This window comes from Nelusetta ayraudi, unplaced genomic scaffold, assembly GCF_046127955.1.
Source record: "Nelusetta ayraudi isolate G7.1 ecotype Tasmania unplaced genomic scaffold, CSIRO-AGI_Nayr_v1 ptg000048l, whole genome shotgun sequence".
NCBI lineage: Eukaryota > Metazoa > Chordata > Actinopteri > Tetraodontiformes > Monacanthidae > Nelusetta > Nelusetta ayraudi.
Window position 1 is genome coordinate 14,370,187 of NW_027466098.1, and position 25,242 is coordinate 14,395,428.

At 45.0% G+C, this 25,242-nt stretch overlaps 2 protein-coding genes across 3 annotated transcripts in view; one reads left to right on the forward strand and one right to left on the reverse strand.

Moving 5' to 3' along the window:
* Positions 1-7,723, forward strand: part of gemin4 (gem (nuclear organelle) associated protein 4) — a 79,791-nt gene extending 72,068 nt beyond the window's left edge. The window contains exon 7 of the mRNA XM_076036531.1: positions 7,711-7,723. The gene's annotated coding sequence lies outside the window, so the exon portion shown is untranslated. The remainder of the gene's footprint in view (positions 1-7,710) is intronic.
* Positions 1-25,242, reverse strand: part of slc8a2b (solute carrier family 8 member 2b) — an 88,461-nt gene that overhangs the window by 48,095 nt on the left and 15,124 nt on the right. Inside the window, exon 2 of one of the 2 annotated variants that reach the window (XM_076036533.1) lies at positions 10,009-10,044. The gene's annotated coding sequence lies outside the window, so the exon portion shown is untranslated. Of the gene's footprint in view, positions 1-10,008; positions 10,050-25,242 lie in introns of both variants that reach the window. The other variant, XM_076036532.1, reaches the window with a different exon arrangement.

Genomic DNA, 25,242 nt, shown 5'->3' on the forward strand with positions numbered 1-25,242 from the left:
GTTATCATGATGTTTTTTTTTAGCCAAAAGAGCCACTTTAACCTCCTGGACAGGAGCTGAAAAAGGACCAAGAGGTCTTTAGGACACTTGGATAAAACCACATGGAGGCATATTAATTGTTCTTTGGGCTCTTTTATTACTTGTCCAAACTGGGCTTCCATTGGGCAGAATTCTTTTCCTCATTGAAACTTGAGGCTGCGAAGGAAAAGGTTTCCAGCACCTTGTGTGACATTTGAGTGACAAGTAAAAAGGCGATATTTCAATTCTGACTGAGCTGTCTCTCTGTGTAACAGCATGAATGCAAAGCAGAGGAAGAAGTTCAGGGCATGAGGTCGCACTAAGTGATGATGTAAATCTGCAATAACACAAGGTCAACATCACGAGCTGATGGGGTTTGGTTTTAAAGGTCCCAGTGTCCAGCCAGGGACAGTTAATACCAGAGCTCCATTACATATTTTACACATCATTAACTTTCATTAGTCTGCAGCGTTCTACACCATATTTTGTGATGGAGTGCGATCACTTCGTCTTCACCCTCCGCCAGTGGAGTGAGACAATCTGCTTCACGGCGGCTCCTCCAATTTTCTCGGACTGCCGGAGACTCAGGTTTCATCATGGCATGCATTGCGTGAGGAGTTTTCACTCATGCACTGCTGGCCAAAGTAGGGGGTTGGCTGGGTGGGTGGGGATTGGGTGAGCTAAAGGGAGCCTAAACACAGCCTGGCAGAGATGGATCGTGTGTGGAGGATAAGAAGTAAACGTAGAGAAGACGCAAATCTCAGACGCGGTAAGAAGAGCGTCTGCAAAACTTCTCACGAACTCGAATGGGGATTAAAACACAAGCAGGGCCTGGAGCTTCTCTGTGGTCCAGATAAAACAGGTTCCTGTGACAGACAGCCTCATGAAGTCCTCTGCAGCCATGGAAAACACAGATTTCCACAATTGGCAAAATGTGAAATGACGCAACAATTTAGTGCATTTTACGCCACACATCTTCAGATCCAGCGTCATCTCCCCTCGTTTTGTCTGCTTAGTTGCAAACAAGTGTTTCTAAATGTGAAATGAGCTCAGCAAGGATGGATGTTTGGACGCTGTCGCATCACATCAGTCACGGGCGCAGCTCAGACGTGCACTCTCAACAGATGCTTCGCTTTAGCCGTTCCCCCCCCTTCCAAATTTCCCCGGAGATTTTTCCGAGGACACAGCTGAGTGGATGAACAGTTATCCGTCATCCATGTTTGTCCCTCGGCGACGTGGCACAAGGAAAACAAAGTATTGTGTTTTTTTTCTTCTTCTTCTTTCTTTTCCCTAAAAGATTTGTTGATGCGAGAATTTAGTCAACCTTGAGCTTCCTGCAGCACCAGAGTCTCAAAACCTCGCAGGAACACCTCAGGATGTCAGACTAGTGTTGCAAAACACGATTTGCCAAGAATATCGCTTTCCATCTTTATGACTTAAACGTTTCTAAAGATTCTTACTTTTTTTTTTTTTCATCTCGCAAGCATGAAAAGGAAAAGCAAAGAAATCCTCCAACACTCTAGTAAATAAAGAGAGCGAGCGGTGTTTGATCTCTGGAGATGGGGAAACTCAGCTGCTGGTTTGATCCTTTTCTGCTTCTCTTCTCGGCCCAGGATCTTCTGTAGTTTGTGCTATTTTTTCCTAGCCGCCGATTCTCCACTCCTTCTCCTCCTTCTTCCTCTCTCTTCCACTTCTCTCTCCCTTCTGGTCTTCCTCTTCATCCCTTTGTTTAGAAACCTTACTGAATACCCACTTTTCATCCTGAGGACTTGAGCAGATGCACTTGGAGCTCCTTTGTGTCACTGTCGCCGTCTTCTCGTGCCTGAGCGCTGACGCTGTTTCCTGTTTCTTGCTACGTCACCCCAGTAAATCAGCTGAGGCCGATTGCCGGTACATCTAGTGGCGGGATTCCAAATGATAAGGCATTATCATAATATTTAAAGGCATAATGATAAACAATGGCAGGGATATATTTGTATAAAATGGAATAGAATGGACGTTTACTGGTGACCACGTTTAAACAAAATCATTTTTACCCCAAACTTCACAACAGAAAGGTGTAAACATCTCAGCAATTGTAAACATCAAAGTGGCCTTTACTAATTTAAAAAAAATACTTATAGAGTGTTACTGGAGTCAATCTTGGAAGAGTCGAAATCTAGCCACAGAATGAGCATTTACCACCATATAGTGGACTGAAAGTCTGTTAATTAAAAGTCTTTTCTCTATAGTTGTATTTTAAGTAAAGAAAAAATCAAGAATCAGCAATAGGGACTTTTATTTTGACTCCCTGATAACAGGCGTCTTTGAATGGAAGCGATCAGAGACTGGAAGGGCTTCACAGTTCATTGGAAGTCAGAGACGGGGCTGTGTTCCCATTCTGACAGGTAGCATCGCAGAAAAAAATGTATTTTAAAGCACAACCTTGAAGGTCACCTCAGTCTCTTTGCGCTCAAGTTGTCAACATGTGCATTTTAACAAGTTCCATGAAAAGCTTTCTTCTGCTGCTGCCAATTATCGCTGGTTTAATCGTGGGTTCACAATTCGGCAAATGCTTTTCCGCAAAAAATCGTTTGACGCACATGTGGTGGCACTGCAACCTGAGTGCAATTGGATGCAGAGTTAATGCATGATTATTTGAAAAGATATGAACCTCTCTTTCCCTGCAGCATGTGTTGTTTTTCCCCCTGGAGAGCAATATGGTGTTTTCCCATAACGCAACATCCCATTATACAACCGCACGTGCGTGTTCTTGGAAATACGGCACCGTGTGGAATGCATTTTCTAACCAACACTGTGAGGATGTTTCTTCAACTCGTTGATATTTCGTTCTCACTTCCCATCCCATCACAACTTCATCTTCAGCATCAACCGTCAACCTTTGAGGTCAAGGGTGGAGCTGAGTTTAGGCTGCACTTTCAGGAACTGAAAAGGAACGAGAGTCGAGTTCTCACAAAGATAGTGACACGAACATGTGCGTGCATGTGTGTAGGCAGGGGGTGGCTTGATGGATGCTTTCATCCACAATGGCTTCGAGTACAATGACTCACTTTTTTCTGCCTAAGAGTGCGTGCGTGCGTGCGTGCGTGCGTGCGTGCGTGCGTGCGTGCGTGCGTGCGTGCGTGTGTGTGTGTGTGTGTGTGCTTACTGACAGAGAAAAGCGCATGACATCTGATTACTTACTGAAGGGCAAATCACAATTCCTACAATATCCATGTAAAACATCAGACTGCACTTAACTCTGTACCTCTGTGCTATCTCTCACTCTCTCTCTCTCTCTCTGTCTCTCTCTCTCGCTCTCTCTCTCTCTCTCTTTCTCTCACTCTCTCTCTTTCTCACTCTCTGTCTCTCTCTTTCTCTGTCTCTCTCTCTCTCTGTCTCGCTCTCTCTCACTCTCTCTCTCTTTCTCTCTCTGTGTGTGAGAGAGAGGGAGAGACTCGGAGAGAGAGCCCTCCATCCATCTTCCGACCCCAGGCACCAACTATAATTACAATGGACTTGCCTTCCCTCCATGCCAGCTAATGCTCCCTCATTACGGCGCGAGCAGCATGTCAGGGGTTGAATATGTGTATTTGTGCGTGAGCGCGTGCGTGCATTTGCCACATACCAAAGTGTCGCCACCTCAGCTCCTTACCAATCTCGCCTTGCATCAGCGACTTTCTGTGACTCGCAATGTGAGACGGGCGCAGCCGACATAAACACAAACACAGAGAAACACACAAGCAGAAACACACAGCGTGTTGCATATAGATTTCCAAACAAGGTCGGTTTACATGCCTAATGTGCGCTGATGCCAGGCCTGATAAATTGTGCATGTGTGTGTGGGTGTGTGTGTGTGTGTGTGTGTGTGTGTGTGTGTGTGTGTGTGTGTGCATGCGGTGATTACTGAAGCCTGCCTTCGTTTAGTGATTAACACGATAACATGATACACGATGTTCGGAGCGAGGGGGCTGTTGCTATGCAGTGTGAAAAATTAACTATACATGAAACTCTAGATTAAAGAGGCTTCGGCACACCTGTGACTCATTTCCATCCATCCATCCATCCAATAATCATTGTTGTTGTTTGTTTGTCACGAGGACGACATTAAGCCAAAGGCACCCTGGAGGAAACTGGTCCAGAAAGACAGAGAACAGCCTCAGCTGCTCATCAAGCGCAGGACCCTCCAAGATTCACATCGATTGGGGAGCGCTGCACCACCGCCCCTCATCTGCGTCATCATTAGGACAACTCGCCGTTACTGCCATTGCTCACGTGCAGTTTTCACTAGTCGTGCCCTTTCATTTCAGAGGGGGAAAAGCAGATCCGACAGATTTCAACAGTACTGATAGTTAAAAAAAAGAAGATTTTTTTTCAAGTGCAAAGATTAAGATTGGGATCTTAATCTGGATCTGCATTCATTTAGATTGTAAATGTATTTATCTTCAATGTTCTCTCATATCTGATCTGTCACGACATTCTATCTTTAATGCTGACGGAGTTGATTTGTGAGGTCGCAGCTCAGTCGGTGGCACTGAGCTGGCCAGCAGTCAGCTGCCACTGCAATGGGCCTGCAATGGAAGCTATTTGAATATTTCTGAGGCAAACACATAGTTTGTCCACATTCTTTTGTCAGCAGGAAAAACCATTCATCAAAAAGGGAGTTGTGACAAACTATACAAGTAAAAAAAACATGTTGCACATGAAGAAATTGCTTTCTGTGCGGAGATAACGCCGACAAGGACATCCCCTGCCCACAGAGAGGAAGAAAAATCGATTCTGTGCAATAGAGTTTGGGCTCACACAGAAAAAGAAAAACATTTCTGAATCTTGGCCGAGCACCAACGGTCGTACGAACGGTGGAATTCTGGCATTCATCGGAAAAAACGCTGGAAACTGTGCATCAGAGCAGGGCTCCCTGCATACGTTGGAATGGCCTTCAATCGCAGAGGGATAAATGTGAAAAGGAGGAGGAGAGTTGGACTGTGGGAATGAACAAATGAGGGGGGAAAAAAGGGAGCACAGGGGGGGCGAACGAGTATTCAGAGTGAAATTGATGTCAGGTAGTGGCGGAGAAGCCAGAAGGAGGAGCGGGAGAAAACGGAAGACTATCAATCAGCCGCAGTGTAAAAAATGGTAGGGGAGGTGAAAGAAGGGGTGCGCGAGACAGCGGATGGGAAAAGAGGTTTATAATAGACAGGGAGATTTGAAAAAGGAGTGGAAGGACTTTACAATGAGGGGGTGGGGAGCACAGAAGAGAAGGAGGAAGAGCAGGCTGGACTTCAAACACATTTGTTCCCAGCATCCACACAATCAGCTGCAGGTGAGTCGTCAAATGTCGCAGGTGAACAAGCCCATATTCAGACTGGAGACTTGACATCAGGCCACAAACGCTGATTATACTTATTAAGAGCATCTACTAGTTATTGACCCAGGGTGCAACCCTTCCTTCACACTAAGCAAGAGAGACGGGAGGATTTTGCCTGTCAGAGCTGGTGTTTGAAAGGTCACTTTAATTGACCTTTCTGTGTCTTTAATCGTTCATCTTAGTCTTGGTTTTAGCAACAACAGCAGCAACAACAACAACAACAACAACAACAACAAAACCTTTAAAGAAAGTCTGAATCTTCTTGGCAACTCTCTTCTCCTCGTGTCTGGGTTCAGGGTTATTTTTAAAAGCTCTATAGTGGCCAATGTGTTTTTGTTCATCAGACAGGCCCTTTAAATCAGCTGCTGGTATACAGGGGGACCTTGGAGGGTAGCGTAGAAAAGGTTATTATAGTTGATATTGTGCAAAAGCACGATGGAAAAACTGCAAGTTTGTATTGAGGAAACGAAAAAAAAAAAGTTCCGGAGTAAATGTGTTTTCCGAGAGGGAAGCTTTTAGAATATCAGACTCACTATTTCATCGTCCTTGTGAGCCGGCATGTTTACAAAGGCTACAAAGGCTGCAGGAGAAGTGGCCTTATTAGGATGTGTTAGGTTAGTTGAAATTATAAACAGACATAAATTTCAGCAACAGGGAACGGTGTGTGTGTGTGTGCGCGCGCGAATATGTGTGCTGCCCATAAAGAGGACATAATCCAGGACGACGTGAAGAAGACTCGACTCTGGTGTCTGTCTCCACGTGTTTGTTTCCGACATCATCACATTTTCCTCCAGCTGGTTTGCGAGGACCCAAACAAAAACCTGTATTTGACAGAACACTGGCTGTCGAGTCAAGCAGCCTCTCCATGAGAGGATGTGGAAGGTTACTAGGAGCCCAGTAAACAGCAAAGAATATAGTTGAATGGAGCTGAAAATGTTCCAGGAATGAGTTTCTGTTTTACTCAACATTCCACAAGACTGCCGTATTTCACTTTGTCTCTGTGATGTTGATGTCACCGAGGATTTTACGTTCATTTTCCAACATCTTTACTGTGATTTCCCTGGTGACCAAACTGCCAGAATCTGCTCCATAGGCAAATATAAGCCGCTTACACACGCAGACGTCGGCCAATAAGCTGCCTCGGCGTTGGCTCTTCCCTCCCACACTGCACAAGCTGCCGAGCTGCCGCACCATTGCAGTCTGCAAGTCAACATCTGGAGCCCCAGCGTGACGACAAAGGCGTCAACAAAGGCTCAGGAGGAGATCTTTGGCTTGGATGCTCTACCACACGAGTCTCTGCAGTTTCACTTTCTAAACAAGTCGTACTTAACAGGTTTAAACCCCACACTGATAGGCAGGCAAAAATAACACATGCGGTTAACGCTCAAATAAATAATGACTGAATGACAACCGAAGACTTTCGGTTTGTGGTTCTTTTTACACAGACCCTTAGTGTCAGATCTCGTGTGTATCCTGTGTGCGGATTAATTAATTAGCGCAGGATTGTCACAAACCATCCAAGCACGTTGGGTACGTGAGGCTGAAAAGCGACGGTGGGCGGAGCCTTCTGAAAGCATCCGCCGGAATCCCCGAGGGTCAATGAGCTGCATCTAATTATAAATAGCAGCTTAAAAAAACAATCCTATTTTCCACATATATATTTTTCAATGCAAATCTGCCTGAGGTATTTTTCACATAATTATACATATGTGTGTGTATTTATATTTATATACACTACCAGTCAAAAGTTTAGACACATACTTCTGATTTAATGGTCGACTACAGGTTAGTAAAACAGAATAAAAGGCTTACGTTTGAAATGCGATTAAAAACAATCACGCATTATGGATTGTATTTAACTAATATGTATACATATATTCATATACACATACATATTTACATATATATATATTTATATACACATACATATTTACATATATATGTATATATATATATATATATATATATATATATACATATTTCAAAACCTGAACCACCAAAGAGTCTGGAATAATCCCTCACCTGTTAAAGACCTGGAAAACCCAGCCAAGCCTGCTGCCCCACGACCCAATTCCAGAGGAGCAGCAGCAGATTGATGGATGGTCCCGCCCCCCTAATGATCCAGGTCTGCCGTTTTTGCCGCGACATAAGACGTGACACCATGAGTTGTGACTGACGCGTCAGAAATCCGAGCCGCGTGTATTGATCCCGCGTCATTTTCTCACATTCTGCACGGGGCCCTTTGCTAATTGAGAAAGTATTGATCATGCGCTCCTGACTGTCATGTGCATCGGCCCGTGTTATTCAGTGAAAGCAGCCGACTCGATTTTGTGGTTAAGGAGCAGTTTTTGTTCTGCGGTGTCCGGAGGGGGGTGGGGGTGGGGGGGTGGGGGGCGTGACAAGGTTACGGAGATAAATAAATCCCTCGGGGAGCTCTGATCTTATCTGAACCACAGCGACAGGAAGTCCGGTGATAACATGAAACTCTCTGGCACAAACCAGGTTTTAAAAGTATGAAAAGTGTGTCTGAGAAGAAAGCCCTCAGGGTATTGTCCATCCAGCTATTTGTTATTTACGATTATTTTGAGTCGTGGCCGAACTGGAAGGGCTCGTGTCACAGGGGGCGAAAAATACACTAAATCCAATAAAAGCTGCTGCTGGAGACATATATTTTTGCTTTTACCGAAGGTCTATCTGCTCTACTACTTCTGAGACAGGACAAAAATGTGTTGTTCAGTGGCCCATATATCATTTCTGGAACTGAATTCGAGCCGTGGCCATCGCGGAGGGCTCTAATGGTCCGGGACGCACGGCCAGCTGCTGGAGCACAAGGTCTCTAATGGGGACGGAAAGCAGGGAAGCTTGAAATAAGAACAAAGAGAAAAATAAGCATTTGGGGAAAAACCAGGAGGTTAACAAATTGTGTAATCTGACACTATTTTATTGCACATGTTTGAGAAATGCAAAATAAAACACGTTTGTTACGCTTTATAGGGCTGTGCATATATATACGCACAAAGACAGCTTTTGCATTCTGGCCCTTTGGAACAATAAAATTGAATTTAAAACTGAAAAATCGAAAGTAGTATTCAGGTAGAGAGATGAAAAGAAACAGCGGCTTCTGATGAATTCACTTCAATTCCTATCGGTCAAATACCATCAAACAGGATGTGCAGGGCCAATCAGAAACAATATAACTGTTCATACACTCTTCATACAGTGCCGATGACGTCTAGTGACAGTGGACAAACTTCTGCTGCTACTTCTGAAAGACGGGAAGACTTTTATTCGAGGCGGCCGACTGTCACGCTAAAATGATCCCAATTTCATTTTTGCCGGCCGTGTCGCTGGCCTCAAACCTAGTTCTCTCTCTATACTTGTGTCAGCAGTCGCCAGCCTGCCGACAAACTGTGACCTCGTCATGTCCACAAACTTCTAGGAGTCGGCGAGCCATCAAAAGAAGAGCATTAGCCATTCTCTGCACGCTGCCGCCAGTCACAGGACTCTGTTCCCTCTGCAAGTGGGAGCTTCAGTGGCAGAACTTCAACACCGCACGCTGATGAGGGACATGAACCAAACTCGAACCGTGAGGCACAGCTGGAGAAAGCTGCTGCTTGTCCGTTCAGGCGACACTTACCATTGGCTCATTGGTTTTCAAATCAGTTTCATCTCAGTTTCCGCATGTTAAGCTGTAATGACTCAGTTGCAATTGCCAGGTGGTCAGTGTGAATCCTTGAGCACTGGGGAGGGAAAACTTGAGAAAACTCCTGCTGCTGGATTCATCTCAGCTTCATTTTCGGACAATAGGAGAACGCAGAGAGGCCTCGTCCATCTTGATATGTGTCAATTTGTACAACATGGCAACCGCCTGACATAAACCCACAGCATGAAGATCATAAATGGAAGAACTGTTGCATGACAAATATAGAAATGTCTTCTGATCGAAAAGCAGAAATTTGCTGCCAGTGAAGGGATGGAGAGGTTAAAAACAACAAGCCTGAGACAAACGGTGCAAACTGTGAAGGCAACAGCCTGTTTGCCATTGTAACAAGTCCCTGTTCTCATGTTACATGCTCCAACATTATGTGAGGCCCTCGGGGAAAACACACAAACACACACGCATACTGCAGTTCCCTGAGTAATCTGATAGAGAGGACATCCAGAAAAAAAAAACAGGAAAAAAAAAAACAGGGTTCACATGAAACTGCAGCATGAAACACTCAAATTTGTATATTGAATGACACAAAGTCAGGGAGAGCAGTTGGTTAATGTGCTTGAACGATTGTTGAACCATCCTCTCACCCAAGCACCAGCGCACACACACACAGGCTGACACAGAGCAGTGGTTAGTTTCCTGGCAGCCGATAACAGCAGCAAGATGTTTAGCATTCACAGCGGAGGACTGAGTACAAAAGAAGGAGCCAACTGTCTTCAGCGAGTGATCAGCCTCTCCGTGACTCACACACTAAGATGCTCGCAAGAGTGTGTGTGTGTGTGTGTGTGTGTGTCACACAGGCAGGGGGCGTCTCAGGTTAAAACACAAAAGAAAACTTGATTTAAGCAACTTTTCGGAAAAAAAAAAAAAAACATCCATGCAAAATGTATCACCCATACAACTTTTTAACATTTTAAACTTTACTCACCCAAAGCAAACTCATGAGGCGGCGTCGGGAGATCAGCTGTCCTGAAACAAACGAAGAGGTGTGATCAGTGGAGTGAAATCCTCGGATGGTGCAGCACAGTGAGAGGTTCCATAAGCACTTCGCCAATCTCTTAAAATGAAATGTCACTTTTTAAAATGGAGCACCGCGACACATTTTCTCTGGCGGCATAACAAACCAACACACAAACGCATAAAACACATCTCTGCACCACCGACTCAGCACCAACCTTCCAGTACCAAAGCAATTTCTCCAGAGTAATAAGGTCCTGAGACGCCGCTGCAAACGCGTGTCGGATCGATAAGGTGCCCGTTTACTTTTGCCGTCCGGCTAAAAGTGTTTCTTTCCCGGGCAAGCAAGAAAATGAAGTTTGAGTCTCTCCACCAGGAGTGAAAATAGTCTGAATTCCAGCAACCTTTGAAAACACCCCCAAACCTAAAGCAGCACCGGCTGCTTTAGCAAAGGTCTAGTCTCAGCAAGGTTGAAGAGCTTAGTGTTGTCGAGGCCTCCCTGGGCTACACTGCCGACCTCTCGCCAAGGCTTCAGAGGCAAATTCGCCAAACCTCCTTAACAGTCTGCTTTTCAAGCGAGCTACAGCCCGTCTGTCTGCTGGCCTATCGGGTTCGGCTCGGGCCGGAGACGTGCCTGCCATAGTGATGAGGCCTCCTTCCTCCACAAAAGCAGGCCATAAACATCTGATTATTGATCGACTCGCTGAAAGAGTAACGGCGAGGGCCTGCAAGCGTGTGTGTGTGTGTGTGAGAGAGAGAGTGTGTAAGTGTTTTTTTTAGGGAGACACTGGTGGAGAGAGAGCGTGATAACAAAGAAAAAAGAAAAGAATGAGAAAGTGAGAGTTTAGCCAAAAGTCGGCAGTTTAGAAAGAAGTACGTCTGCACCAAATTCAGGTTTGCTTTATTTCCCCAAGAAAAATCACTGCTCTGAAGAGGCTGCCAAGTCCGCCGGAGAATATCTCTGCAGTAATGACGCACTGATGAGGGAAAACATGCATAAGAACATCCAGCATCAAGATGACGCACAGGGGTTTCCACTGTCTCAGTCCTGATGGGTTGCTTCCTGAAAGTAGGACGTAAGCAAGTGAGAATGAATACCAGATCGAGGTCGCTTAAAGATCTCACAAAATAAAGCAATGCAAAACACGCAGGACAATGTTTGCGCACCTTTGAGCTGCTGTTTCCACAGGATTAGAATTGACTTAACAAACTCCAGCAAAGCGGACCCATCGTGCTCCAAAATGGCTTGCTAAGCCTCTTACGAGCTAATGCATTGATGCAGCGAAAGAGGAGAAATAATTAACACATTTTCGCAGGAGGCGGCTCTCGGCTGAGTGCCTTTGTGGTCGTCGGCAGCGGCAGACGGGAGCTGCAGCAGCGGTGAAGTTGTTTTGTTTTTTTTTTTTGTATTTCTGTGCAAATGGATGAGCCTGTTTACATGCGTAGTGGGCTAATGCCGCGTTCTTGAGCGCGCAGGTGAGCTGCTAGCAAACTCCATGTTACGCTGTGCTCTTTCGGTCTGCGCTAATTAGGGCCCGCACATCGTTATCTCCGCTTCCTGTGACCTTCCGCTGCTCCTGCAGCGGCTTATCGCTGGAAACCAGAAGGTTCCATGTGAGCTAAGGTCCTCGTTAGAACTGCAGGAGCACTGTTTTTTAATTTATTTATTTTTTTTTTTTCATAAAAAAAAAAAAAAACCTTATCAGTCTCTCTCAAGGCATTGAGTATAAAATGTGTTTCATACCATCAGAATTTATTTTTCTTACACTCATGCTGTCTCACATGCAAGACATATTCAGAAAGTATTCCAATACACGATAATAAATTAAAAAACAAATACTGTTCTTCTACCACTAATCAAAGTAAACAGGTGGTAAACAAATGTGAGCATGTCTTTGTAAGGACAAATGATTAGAGCTATTAGCAATGGCTGAACCCCCTCGCATGCTAACGGCAGCTTTGTAGGTTTGCTAGCTGGCAGAGTCGAGGCTACTGAAGGGAAATGTCAACTAAAAGGTGGAGAAGCATTCAGTGCATCAAGTTGTGGACATATTTTTGTTTTTAAACATAGTGAAAAATCAAAACATCACAGGGTTGGCTTTCACAAAAATATCTAAATTTGTTAAAGAGCAAATCTGGGTCTCTAAGTCGGCACAGAGCAGCGTTCTGCCAGAGGCATCCCCTCGACATCAAAGGTGCAGTACATAAGGAGACATCTCCACTTTCAACCAAATCATTTTGAGAAACAACAAAACATTTTGCAGGGAATACATCTTTGATTGGGACATTCTCACTCCTGACTGACTCTTTTTTTAAGTACTGTTTGCACTGCGTTTGCTCCTGCACCGAGTTTGTTTTGTTCCTTCGCTGCAGAGACTTTTCCCGACAGCTGTGCTCTTGATAGCTCCACCGAACCGGCTCCCCAGTCGCCTCCTCCAGCACCAACAACAGGCCACATGCTGCGACACGCAGGACTATAAATGATCAAACATGCTTGCATTCACGTCGAAATCAGCTTCAATGTGCTCATTTGTACCACCAGAGTTTCAAGTGGGCAACTTCCCAGATTTACGATGCGAGTCCCCCAGCCTCGGCAGCTTCCAGGTTAAACAAACTCATTGATTTTTGGCCTCGGCTGCGCGAAACAACAACAGCAGCAAGCCTTCTAGGAATTGATTAGAGCTGCATAAATGTTGGTCTTTAGAGTCGGTAGTGTTCAAGTTTCAAAGATAAATGTGTCCATCACTGCAGTGCCAGTGATGGATGTTAGCTGCTTCACACACACATTCAGGTTAATGCAGCTTTCACCTCGCTAGAGTGATCTCCACTGTATAAGAGCAGTTGCACTAGAGGCTTTAGCTCAAATTGTCATGATCGGAAGTCAACTCACAGCTTTTCCGAAATAATATTTTTAAATGGATGTTGATGCCAATAGCACAGGATAAAATGTTTTTAAAAAAAAAAGAAAAAAAAAAGAAATCAGCACTGATACGGCTTAATTTATCATAAATTATCATAATATTACTGTTCATTCACTGTTTATTATGTCTTCTGCGTCCAAATAACTCGCAAAGACTTCTGTGGCAAAAAGATGCATATTTTTTGTCTGTTTGACTGATTAAAGAAAAGGCCGGAGAGACTAGAATCTTAAGGAATGGTCTAATTAAAGGTGTCGGCTCTCGGCCTTTACTTTAAATTTGCTGCTCCGTCGCCATTTCTGGAGACCATCAGTATTATGGGAACCTGAAACCGGCGAAACGAGCGGAACAGAAGTCATCAGAGAGGAGAGCAGCAGCGAGGTCGTTAAAGGGAGATTCTCATCCACACTACATAATTTAAAAATAAAGATTTCTGCTCTTGCTCCCCAATTTTCCAGTGAAAGGTAAAGAGGATTCTGGTAAGAGAGGGGATTTGTGAGGATTGGGATGTCGGGGGCTGCAACTTCTTTCGACCCAGCTAGAAAAAAAGGACATTTTTAATGCAAAGGAAAATATTAAAACAAGATTTTCATTCTGCAGTACCCTTTGTTCACAAAGGGCGCTGATGCATCAGCCAAGCTAGTGATAGCCAGGTCTTTGTTTCTTACCACCTCACGGCTGGATTGTTTTTTTGTGTTTTCCTTTGACAATAAAGCATCTCTTTTTGCAAACGGAGAGTTCAATATTTTTTCTAGCATCGGTTGGGTATTGAATCCACAGAGGCTGCTTAAAATAAGATGAGGATAGAAAAATGAAGGTCTGAAACATGAGCATAACATGGGACCTGTAACCTCTGTGTCTTCTGGAGTCGATGTTTTAACAGCTGTCAGAGAATCTGACAGCGAGATTCTGGTCCCATAAAGCTTAAAGAGGATAAGCTGCTGTTGTCCTCCAGTTCCGCAGCAACACTTTTCCTTTTTTTCATTCCTGAAAGCATCAACACACAACAACGGCCGAGGAGGAGGATGCAGTGTGTGGGCTGCACTTTGTGACAAAGTAATTCTGACATTTCCAGGAATTAGCTTCACTTGTTCGATGGTCCGTGTATCTTTCAGTTGATGTATTACAAAACTAAGAAAAATGAAGCAGCAGAAAATACCCTTTTTTGTTTGTTTTGGTCGCTGAAAAGGAAAAGCAAAATGTGATCTATTAGCTAATTTTCTTTGATGATGAAATAGAATTTGGAATAAATATGAGCAAGTTGTGTTTTTTTGGTGTGCAATACTCTTTTTTTCCCCCCAAGTGACCGAGATATTTAAAAAAGAACTAAAAAATCTTTCGCCTTGTTACTGGGGAACGTGATGGAGAAGCCACGAGTGGCTGGTCAATTACCAAGCGCTGCTGCAGTCCCTGGATGGAGAACCTTTATTTGGCCAAGTGCTTGGCCTCAAACCTCAGCAGACCACGCCTTTGGCTTCCCGCACATCCTGTGGAACGGAGAGCGGGGACGGCGAGTTCATTTAACAAGAGAGGGGAGGGAGGATTGGAGCGGGATATTAAAAGGAACACACGGCGGCGGCAGCTTGGTAGCTGAGGGTCATGTCTCCCACCGGACCCACAGCCACTGCTCCACGGCGCTCAGGTCCACAAATACGGGAGGTGAGCGGCTTTTCTCTGATGCAGCCGACTAATGATTGCGAGGCGCCGCTGTGTTGACCCTGCTTGGCCCCCGCACAGGGTTTCTCATTTGAAGACCAGAGAAAAAAACGAGGCCTGGCTGCTCTTGTTGGAGTGGCTACAAGAGAGAGGGTTGTAGATCCATGATAAGCGCGACTCACCAGAGGATTTCAATTCCCACAGCTGCACAAACAACCGACAAGATCCGAGCAAAGGTGCACGCTCGGCCGCGCCGCGTGAGGCGAGGAGAACTCTTACGAGGTTCCAGGGACTGTTTCTCCTATTAGTATTATTGTTGTCATTCCACACCGTTTACCGCCGCAGACACCGCGGGGCCAATTATTTACACCACCACTGAATAAAAGTGCCACTGTGATGTGCAGCGATGTGCCGCACAATCGAACACGAGGGTCACACTGGAAACAGCAACGGCGAGGTTCCACTTTTAAGCGACCGTGTTTATTGCGGTTGAAGCAAACTGTCGCGTTTAACCTTTGATCAGACGCTGACGTAAATACTGAGAAATCAAAGGGGCGTCAATCCTAAGGGATATTGAAAAAATAAATAAATATATATATATGTACAATTCTTCTTTTCTTTGACCATCATTGACATCGTTGGCTTTTAGTCATATATGGTCTCGTCCAACCGAGCAAGGAAAAAAAAAACACTCCTAAACCCTCAAAACCATAAATATAAAAAATAGCATAAAAGAATACACATAGAAACTCACTGGAACATTCTTCCCCATGAACATTCAGACAGTGCAAGCAGTGGAAAAACCACTTGAAGAAAGCTGATTTCAAACTCCTTTTGTGTCCATCAGCGAGAAAACAAATCCTCATTATGATCAGGTTATTAGGCGCTAATGGTTTCCCCAGCTCATAAACAGTTAACCACCGGTAGAGGGGTGTGTGTGTGTGTGTGTGTGTGTGTGTGTTGATTCGAACACCATCCATTTGAGGTTCGCCACCAAAACTCACTTAGCCAATGGCCAACGAGGGAGCGCGACCCCGAGTTGAGTTTCCTTTCGCCTGAATTGATTTTTGATACATTTCTTTGAAATGTTCACCGAGGGTTCAACTGAATCTGACATGGTCCAATGCGACCTTCCACAGTCGACGTGAACCACATCAGCGGCGGCGGCGGCAGCTCAGTTTACGTTTGAAGGAGGGGTTGAGAAACTACTTTGGAGACGAGTTGAAGTGCGTCTGGCTATCTGCTGCCTGCATCATTAGCTGACAAGCGGCACGCACTCCCAGGCAGGGAAATAATTGAATTATGGTCGTGCTTTGCTTTATTCCCCTCCTCCCTCTGTCTCTCTCTCTCTCTCTCTCTCTCTCTCTCTCTCTCTCTCTCTCTCTCTCTCTCTTGGCTAAACCCAATCAGCTTTGACGCTGCTGTTGTAGATTCCCTCTGATATCTCCGCGTTCCCCCGAACACTGGTGGCGAGCTTTGAAGAAGTGCACAATCAGCAGAGAGCCAACGAGTGGCAACGTACAAAAAAAAAATAATAATAATTTTGCTTACACTGGGTCGCCCATCCATGCAACCACTGGCAGCCATTTGGATGGAAGACAGCTTGTAGCTTGTGAGTAATTGGCACTTCTTTGGTGCTGGAGAAAGAGTCGGACCACCCAGAAGGAACCCCAGGATCCCAGCTGGAGAGCAGCATCAAACCAGGGAACATATTGCTGGGAGGAGGACGACTCATTTGGTGATCACGACTCGCGTGGACTTTCTTTCTCAAAAAAAATAAAAATAAAAAACGCACCGCACCGTGGCGCCGCTAATAACAATGAGGCGTCAATCACTGATGAAATGAGTCGCTGAGGAGTGAACGTCAGCGGCAAATGAAAAGGAGAGGAACTTTTCAGGCGACTAGGCAAATCTTTGGTCTGACTAAGAACCAGCTGACACAACGACGATAATTAGTAGCTTCTGGCCTTCATCCACTTTCTTTTTCTCTTCTGTTGATTGGTCTGGTCATATTCTGGCTGCAAGCCAAATTTCATCTGTGGAATTTCAAGGTCTGAAATCTGTGAATATCTAGCATTAATTCTACAAACCGAGGTCTGAGGCAGCACAAAGAGGGCTTTGAATGGCCATGAAAAACGTGACTAGCCATTGATTTCTTTTTGCTCTGACTGCCTGCATGTATCTTAAATACTGGAAAACTTGGACGGAGGCTTCTCAACGACCCAATGAATCATTTCCACCTGCAGGACAAAGACTTGTGGTCCGCATGACGGTGTCCACCTCCATCACGTCGTCCGTCACAGGTTATCAAATAGACAAACTACACACCCCCTGGAAGTATTTCTGCAGTCAGGACTTGAATTTATATGTCCTTCTCTGGCAGCATCACGCTGTCAGGAGTCAAAGTGAGACGCTGGTGATTGAAACACGCACCAAGGTGCCTCCGGGGGGCTCGCCTTATTGAAATGTTATTAATGGCCTCACATGAATTTCATGCTCGGCTGAACGAGTACAACAAGCCACAGAGAAAACAAAATTGGAGGACATTGATTTCAGTCTCAGGTGATCAATGCAAAAGGACTGAAAGCGATGGATGAACTTTTTTGAGTCATGTTTGGAAGAATGGAAGAAAAGAGCTTCCCTCCTTTCGGTTGCAGGTCTTCATTCATCAGCGAGGACAAATGTCTCAGTGTCTCACAAGGTTTTAATGGGACTCACTTTTTTTTTTGCATGATTGACAAGAGCAGAATCAAGGAATATGTGAACTGCATTTTAATTAGGCACTCACATTCAGTCCCTTCTGCATTATTGAGTTTCCGGCATTAGATCTATACGGCCTCATCATCTCTGAGCCCCTCTGGCCAGCCGCCCACCTGTCACCCAGCATACCTACTCTGAAACGTGAAAGAAATAACTGAGAGCAGAATTTCAAAAAAATATTTATTTTTTTTTCTTTTGGAAAATTAAACTTCCTGACATTAATTTTACATGTCTATCTGTTGAAAAAATATTGAAGTGGTTTAAAGGTCCCTCCATAAAAAAAAAATTGTAGTAAATAAAAAATAAAATCTGACAGTCATGATAAAAATGTTCCAATCAGCTTTTGTCAACCAGGTGGCAACATTACGGGACTTTCTTTCTGCTTTTTTTCACAAGTAAACCCCATCTGAAGTTACCATGTCCACCTTCACCATTTGCCTGACCATCAGGAAATGACTCAGGGGCAACGTTTTGAAGATGGATGTGTGAGATTCCAGATAAGAAGGATGATGATGTAGGAAGGAAACAAAGTTGCAGGTGTGTAAAATGTAAAGTTTAGCACGTAGGTCATTAGTGAAAGAAACCAACGGCTGCAATAAATCTTTCAGCTCGTATGTGAAGCCCGAAAACACAACCTCGGGGAGGATGAAGTGGGTAATTGAAGAGGGAGGACAAGAAGAAATGAAAGAATTGGATGAAAGTTGGTAAACAAGGAGCTCTTGGAGGGACAGAAGAGACACGACGCAGAGCAGAGCAGGCAGGGAGGCGACGCCGGCCACTCAAAATAATACGCTGTTAAAAAATGTAAGGCTGAACATAATTGAAGCATCAGTCGCTGCTTTTTTTCAAAGGAACACAGACGAGTGTTCTCCGTCGCTCCCTCTCATGCTGTCATTTGCTTCCATTGAGCGCAGCTGTTTTTGTTTGCTGCTACAAGCGCGACTGCCGCACTTGCAGCTGAACCTGAATCTGACGCGTGATGATCACACGACATAATGCAAATCTGAATGTTTACCTTTGTAAAAACGGGAAATCAGAAATCCCAAGTCGATTCACTTTTCTTGCTTCATAAGTATCTTTCCAGTGGACCAAGTGGCTTATTAGTCGTATCACGACGGCATTAACGCTAACAAGGCCACTTAAAGGAGACTTAAGGAGACTGTCTGAGCGCAAATGTGCTTACGAATGCATTTGTGTGTGTGTGTGTGTGTGTGTGTGTGTGTGTGTGTGTGTGTGTGTGTGTGTGTATGTGTGCAAGAGCACCTCAGTGTGCAGTGACCTGTTAGATTTCAGGTGAGCGGTACAACATTCTGGCAAACAGAATGCAAGCTGAGAGACCAGCTGGATAACACACACACACACACACACACACACACACACACACACACAGGGAACATTTCTACAGAGAATTCCTGAATATAATAACAGCCTCATGTGAATATTTAACAGCTTTTGTGTGCGAACACCAACAAGTGAGACCTCAGTCGCATCACAAATGCACCTGACGAGCCGCCGCCCCTCTTCAGATCGAAGGCACAATCGATTGTAACATCACAGCACTGACGATCACGTCTTTGTTTTGTTTTTCTTCACCCTCTGTTTATTTTTCCATAGTATGCATGTGTGCTGGGTGGAAGCCTGTAGGCTACAGTTTCCATAGGACCCATCTGCGGTATGAAGGTCCCGCTGGAGCTGTGGGCTATAGTGTTTGTGAGCATGTGTGTGTGCGTTTGCGTCTGTGTGTGTGTGTGTGTGTGTGTGTGTGTGTGTGTGTATGAAGCAGCTGTTTGGGTGTGTGTCATCATTGTGATTATTATCCAATGTGGCATGAGTAAGCTCAGGATTTTCCTCAAAGAGCTTTTTTCTGTTTTTGTTGTCCTCAGTTCCTCTCTGGCTCCTCCTTGTTTACCCAGCATTAAGAGCTACTCTGTCCTTTAATAAAATTCACTGTATTGAAGTTGAATCTCTCGCAAGAGAAAGGAAAAGTCTCACCTATATGGCCTATAAATATGACCTGAGCTAGACCGCCACACGCTGCGTTCAGGTGCCCCTGGAGACTCGCTGCAAGTCTAATTATCTGGTAACACCAACGTCTCGCTGCCCATTAGAAGAATAGATCTGACATTGTTGTTTTTCTGCTTTGATTGTACTGATTATTCCAGAAAGATAATTATCTGCCTTTACTGACACGGTTCAGAAATGCCACCGAAATCAAAGTTCTTCTGTATTCGTGGACACGAAGCAGAAGGTAGTTTTTTCTCAAACTCCTTTCTAGATCCATAGACAACAGTCTCAGCGGTGTTGCCTCTTCAGCTGCGTGAGGCACCAGAGACACACACACACACACACACACACACACACACACACACACACACACACACACACACACACACACACACACACACATCCATATTGCTACAGCAACCACACCAGGGAGGATGTGCTATGATGCAGCAGCACATGTTGCCTGATGTTGCACAGGCTTCTCGGAGCTACATAGTTAATGAAGAGTTGGAAAAATATATATTTTTTTCTCCCCCTCTGCTTTTATTCCTTGTAGATGTTAGTGTGCAATCTGCTGCTGACTCAAAATAGAGGTTATATTAAAAAAAGAAGAAGCAAAAATGCAGTGTGGGAGGTCTCTCGGTTACTTACTAAAGTTTGGTCAAGTGGCATAAAATGCAGCATTAGATTGAAATAAAGAGAAAATACAGTTTACACAGTCTGTCTAGAATATTTGAAGCAATGTCATATATGTCCTTTTAAATGCGAAAGTCATTTCCCATTTAAAGGGACGTATGAACACCTGTGATGTCAAACTGTCGCGATAAGCTGATTAAAAAGAGAAACGGTGGCCAAACTTTAACTGCAAACGCAGACATGAGAGAGTTCTTTCCTCAAGTGGAGGATTTGTCCAGGACAATCTCGTAAAATGCTGGGAGTGAGAGACACACACACACACACACACACACACACACACACACACACACACCAACACAACCATTAACAGCTCCAGTATTGGAAACAATTAAATTAAAAAAATAATGAAAACTGCCAGAAGCCACATCCCTGCCGGGCAGATGGCTGCTGCTCTGATGCAGGAATCAGCTTCAGTCATCAAATCCCTGACAGGCACAAAGCGGCGACACCATTGTGGCTTCACTGGCTGATAATCAAAGGTGGGATAATTAACACAGACGGGTCATTTATTGAGCCTTTCAACGCAGCGCAGTTAAGTCTTTAATCCCGCTTCCTGATGCCTGATAGTGTGGCACCAGTGAGCGAGCGAGCCTGTCGTTCCGCACTCCAATGGTCCCGTTGTTATTACCGAGGGTGTTTTGCATCTTATTCATATGCATTTCAATCATTTTTTTGTGCCATCTGCTTAATTTGGTTAAAACATTAAAAAAAAAAAGTATACTTCAAGTGCGTAAAGAAAAATCTGCGACATTACAGCGAAGCACAGCGTGACTCCTCATAGAAAACACTGACGTCTTCGCCGCCAGTCGGAGGCATTTGTCTGCGTGGGAGGCGACGGCGAAATTAAAAAGATCCCGACTCGATCCTCTGCCGCGCAGACCGTTTATTTCCATTTTTTAATTCATCTCTGACACCGTGCAGATATTCCACCCCGCTGTGCTGCCTTCAACACTCCCACAATAAAAGTCTAATTGTGAATTCAAGAAGCTGCTGCCTCGCCTTTGAAAGGGTTCCAGTAGCGCCTGCAGTTCGCAGGATGGGACCGATGCACACACACACACAAACACTTTCACACGTACGCACACACAAACACGCACAATGCCATTCTCTGACACTTTGTCTTCCTGTGAGCCTTTTTTTGTCCTCATGGCTCGACACTCTTGTCTTTTCCCAGTTTTTAGCCCGTCTTTGGTTGCGATCATACACATTATATTTTGTTGCTGATGCTTTTTCTTGTACTACGCGAAGTTTTGAAGCAAAACAGTGACTCAATTACAATGTTTTGTGAGTGCTGTATTGCGTACAAGCTCAAAAATGTAGATGCTGAAAGTCAACTAAAGAAAATTTGCACCTCCAAACCGAATCGTTTGGTTTTTTTATTCTCTCGGCATTCAGGTTTTCTCTCAGACTGAGCTCCTCCGCCGGACAACTCTTCCCCATCCACCTCCTCCAGTGAGACCTCCTGCACCTCTCGTCAGTGAGGGCCTGACAGATGGTCCGGTGCTGATAAAGTGGCGGCGCTGCGAGAGCCGGCCAAACCTCTGCTGCAAGTCAGCAGAAAACGGTGAAGAACGAGCGGGTTCGTCGACAAGACGGACGGACGGACGCACAAACGGCCGCATGAGGGATTTCACGATTGAGAACCGTCAAGGAAAAGGTTCCCTGTTGCTGCCGTTGGGGGCCACGGGTGTGATTCCTGCGGCCCGTCCAATCACAGTCCAATCACCCCCTTATCTCCCCCGACCATATTTCTCGCTCTTGTCGGTGACAGACACTAAAATTAGCCGACCGCTCCGTCCCTCCACCCCCACCCACATCTCGCTCTCCCTTCCTTCTCGCTTACAGCTGAGGCAGCAGCGGCAGTTAAAACTCTTACAGGGGATCTCATTCTCATTGTAGTACCCCCTCAATAAATAAAACGCCCTGGGCTCGTTTGGCGTCTGGCCCACATTAAAATTAAGCTGTGAATCCTTCTCCTCCGCTTTTGGCTGCTGCTCTTGGGCGGACAGAGAAAAAGGAAGGAATTGACCGAGCAGCGTTTTCTTTCTGCTGAGGCTCACAGGACGAGGTCCAACTCTGCACTTTGGCAGGAGAGGACCATTTCTGACTGACCGGTGACAGCTGGCTGGAAATGAAGCAACGCCTGGATGGATGACAATGTGAGAAACGGCCGAGAATAAATGAATTAATTTGGATGGGAGGCGAAAAAATGAATTGTAAAAGCCAAACAATTAAAGATTTGCTACATACTGAACATGCTCCAGCAAGAGCGTCAATCTCCAGAAAAGCTTTTTTTAATGACGTATTAGAGAGTAATTGGCATGACAAAGTCCATGCTGACATCTTGAAATATCCGCAATCCTTTTTCGCTACAAATCATAAATCATCAAATGCAAATCATCAAATGTACCAAAGCTGTTTTATAAATAAGCCAACATCTAGTTTCCAATTAACATCTCATCAGAAATATCTGGTGCATAGCTTATGTATTACTTCAATTACATAATAGTCATTTATCTGCTGTCATTCCAATGTGTTTTGTTTTTTTTAGGCTGCTGAACAATATTTGAGAAGAGACAATCTTTCAATGACCAAAGATGCCGGCGTAATTTCAGGACAACAATGATGTGGCATCCCAGAACCCAGTTGGACACAAGCACATGAACACATGAAATCACACCAGGCCAAAGACAAAATGTCACATAAATAATTTCAACCCCCGCCAGAAACGAACACACCTGCAGAGCTGAGGTGGTTGGAGGATGTGATCAGTGCGTGATGCCTCCGGGGCGCCTCCCTCAGAGGCGTCCCAGACATCGACTGGAACTGGGTCAAGTCCCTGCGGTCGACCCGGAACTCGCTGAAGGGGCCGAATATCCCAGCAGGCCTGGGGACAGCCTCAAGCTGTAGCTGGAAAGTCTGAGCCTCCTGCTCAGCCTGTTGCTACGGTGACACGACCACCGATAAGTGGAAGGGAAAGGATGGATGGATGGATGGATGGATGGATGGACTGGTGTATGGATGGATGGACAGATAGAGGGATGGATGGATGGAAGGATGGATGCTGGATGGACTGATGGATGGATGGATGGATGGATGGATGGATGGATGGATGGATGGATGGAGACAGGATGGACAGATGGATGGACATACAGGACAACCTTCTGGATTCTGACTCGTCCTCCATGACAACAGTGTAATTTAGTCTTTTTCACCTAATTGGTTGGACTAATACAAAGACAAACGTGGCAATTATTCACTTGATGCCACTCCGTAGCACGAGTTGAAGAGTTGTGGGAACAGCCGTCAGCACAGTAAATCAGGCTAATGACACGATTAACGCCAACACGTTTATTACTCAGCCCCCGGTTGCATCAGTCTCTGCTTTAGGGCTTCGTTTTTTTTTGTTGTTGTTTTTTTTCCAGAAAAAAAATGCAATGTTTCCTCATTATCACAGCACGGGGTAAGGCCTTTGGCTGCTGCTGGGAACAAATTGGAAGAGAGAACAAGACAATGGGAAGACAAGGAAGGTTTGAACCAGTTTACAACGACATATGTATAATTGCAAATCAAAATGACTCTGTTTTTTTGCTGATATTATGTGTTATAGTAACAAAAGAACACAGCCGATAACATTGGCCAATTTGAGATGTCAACATTTGTGGACGTCAGCGGTGAGGTGAACTATCAGAATGTAGAAGGTGGTCTCTCGAGGGTTACAAAGACGACACAAGGCCTGAGGGACGGCGGTTTTGGCAAGAGCTAAGGGAAAGATTTCAGCAGGCCACAGGGAAGTCTCGGCAAGCTGTCAGCTGGCTAGAGAATGGAAGGGGTGAGGGTTAGTGGGGTACACCATGTTCAGCAATGGGATTCTACCATCTTGGAGTCGGTTATTAACTACTTATGTAAAAGTGGCGTCTGACTGCCTATAAGTAGTCAAAGACTACTGAGACTTTGACAGGAAAAAAAACAGAAAAAAACAAATCAGTCTGGAAACCACTTGGCAGCAGAGCCTCAAACCCATTTACACACAATCCACCGTCAGAGGTGAATCCCCACCGCTGGAATTCTATTTTGGCCCAACATGAAACAGAGGATGCACGAAAAATGATGCTATGCACCCTCACACACGGCCGGGCGCACGCGAGCGCACACAAGGTTGCATGAAACGTGGGCAATAAATTATGGATGTCTCGGCGGAGGCCACCACCGCACACTCGGGCAGCAGCTCTGAGGGAAGGAGGCCAAAGAGCAGAGAGGCAGAAAAGACGGAGAAACACCCACTCAGGCTGAAGGTGGTGGTGGGTGGTTGGGGGGGGTCTGCGGTCCACATTGTTTCATACAAGAAAACACACCCTGTGTGCGAATATAAGGGCACATTTTAATCAATTACTATATTAAGCTTCTTGGGATGGCCATACCATATTATATAATATCAATGTGGTAAATGTCTATCTTTAACCTTATGTACCAGTCACGATTTTGAAAGCTAACTCGAGGGTCCAGCTAACCAAACGTCTAAAAAAATAAGAAGAGAGAGAAGAAAGACGTGATCACCGCTCTTTGTACAACGTGGATATGAGGTGATGCTGCCCAGTGCAACTCCCGAAGCCTTTCTAGCATCCGACAAACATGACTTTTTCAGCAGGAATCATGTTTTTTTTAAACACTGTAGAGCAAGAGTGACTCAGCAACACTGTTAGCCTCCATTAGCCTCAGTGAGTGCGTCCCCTCTCTTCTGTTCTGGGTTGTTTTTTGGGGGAGTTTTCTTACAAATCTCAATGGTCGTGCCTCAGAAAGATTAGGATGGCCCAGAGTCACAGTTCAAAGAAGCTGAACTTTGACTCGTATGCTGGGCACCACTTCTCTCACACCTCTTATCCAGTCAAGCTTTTAACAAGGCGTCGCTATCGCCCCCTCGACTTGTTCTCATCTCGCTAATGTTGACCCGACCTGACCCAGTCGGTTGAATAAAAAAATTGATTTTCGCATGGCTTAAATTGTTTTGAGTCATAACACATCTAGGACTGGAACTCGTCAGAAAGGCAAAGTGGTCTCACTGTGTTGACCCAGTGAAAGTGATTGTGCATATTAATGAGAACATTGTGGCTTCAGAGCAACGCTGTGCTTCATGCATTTATGCGAAGCAGATAAGTTAATTAAGCGGAAAA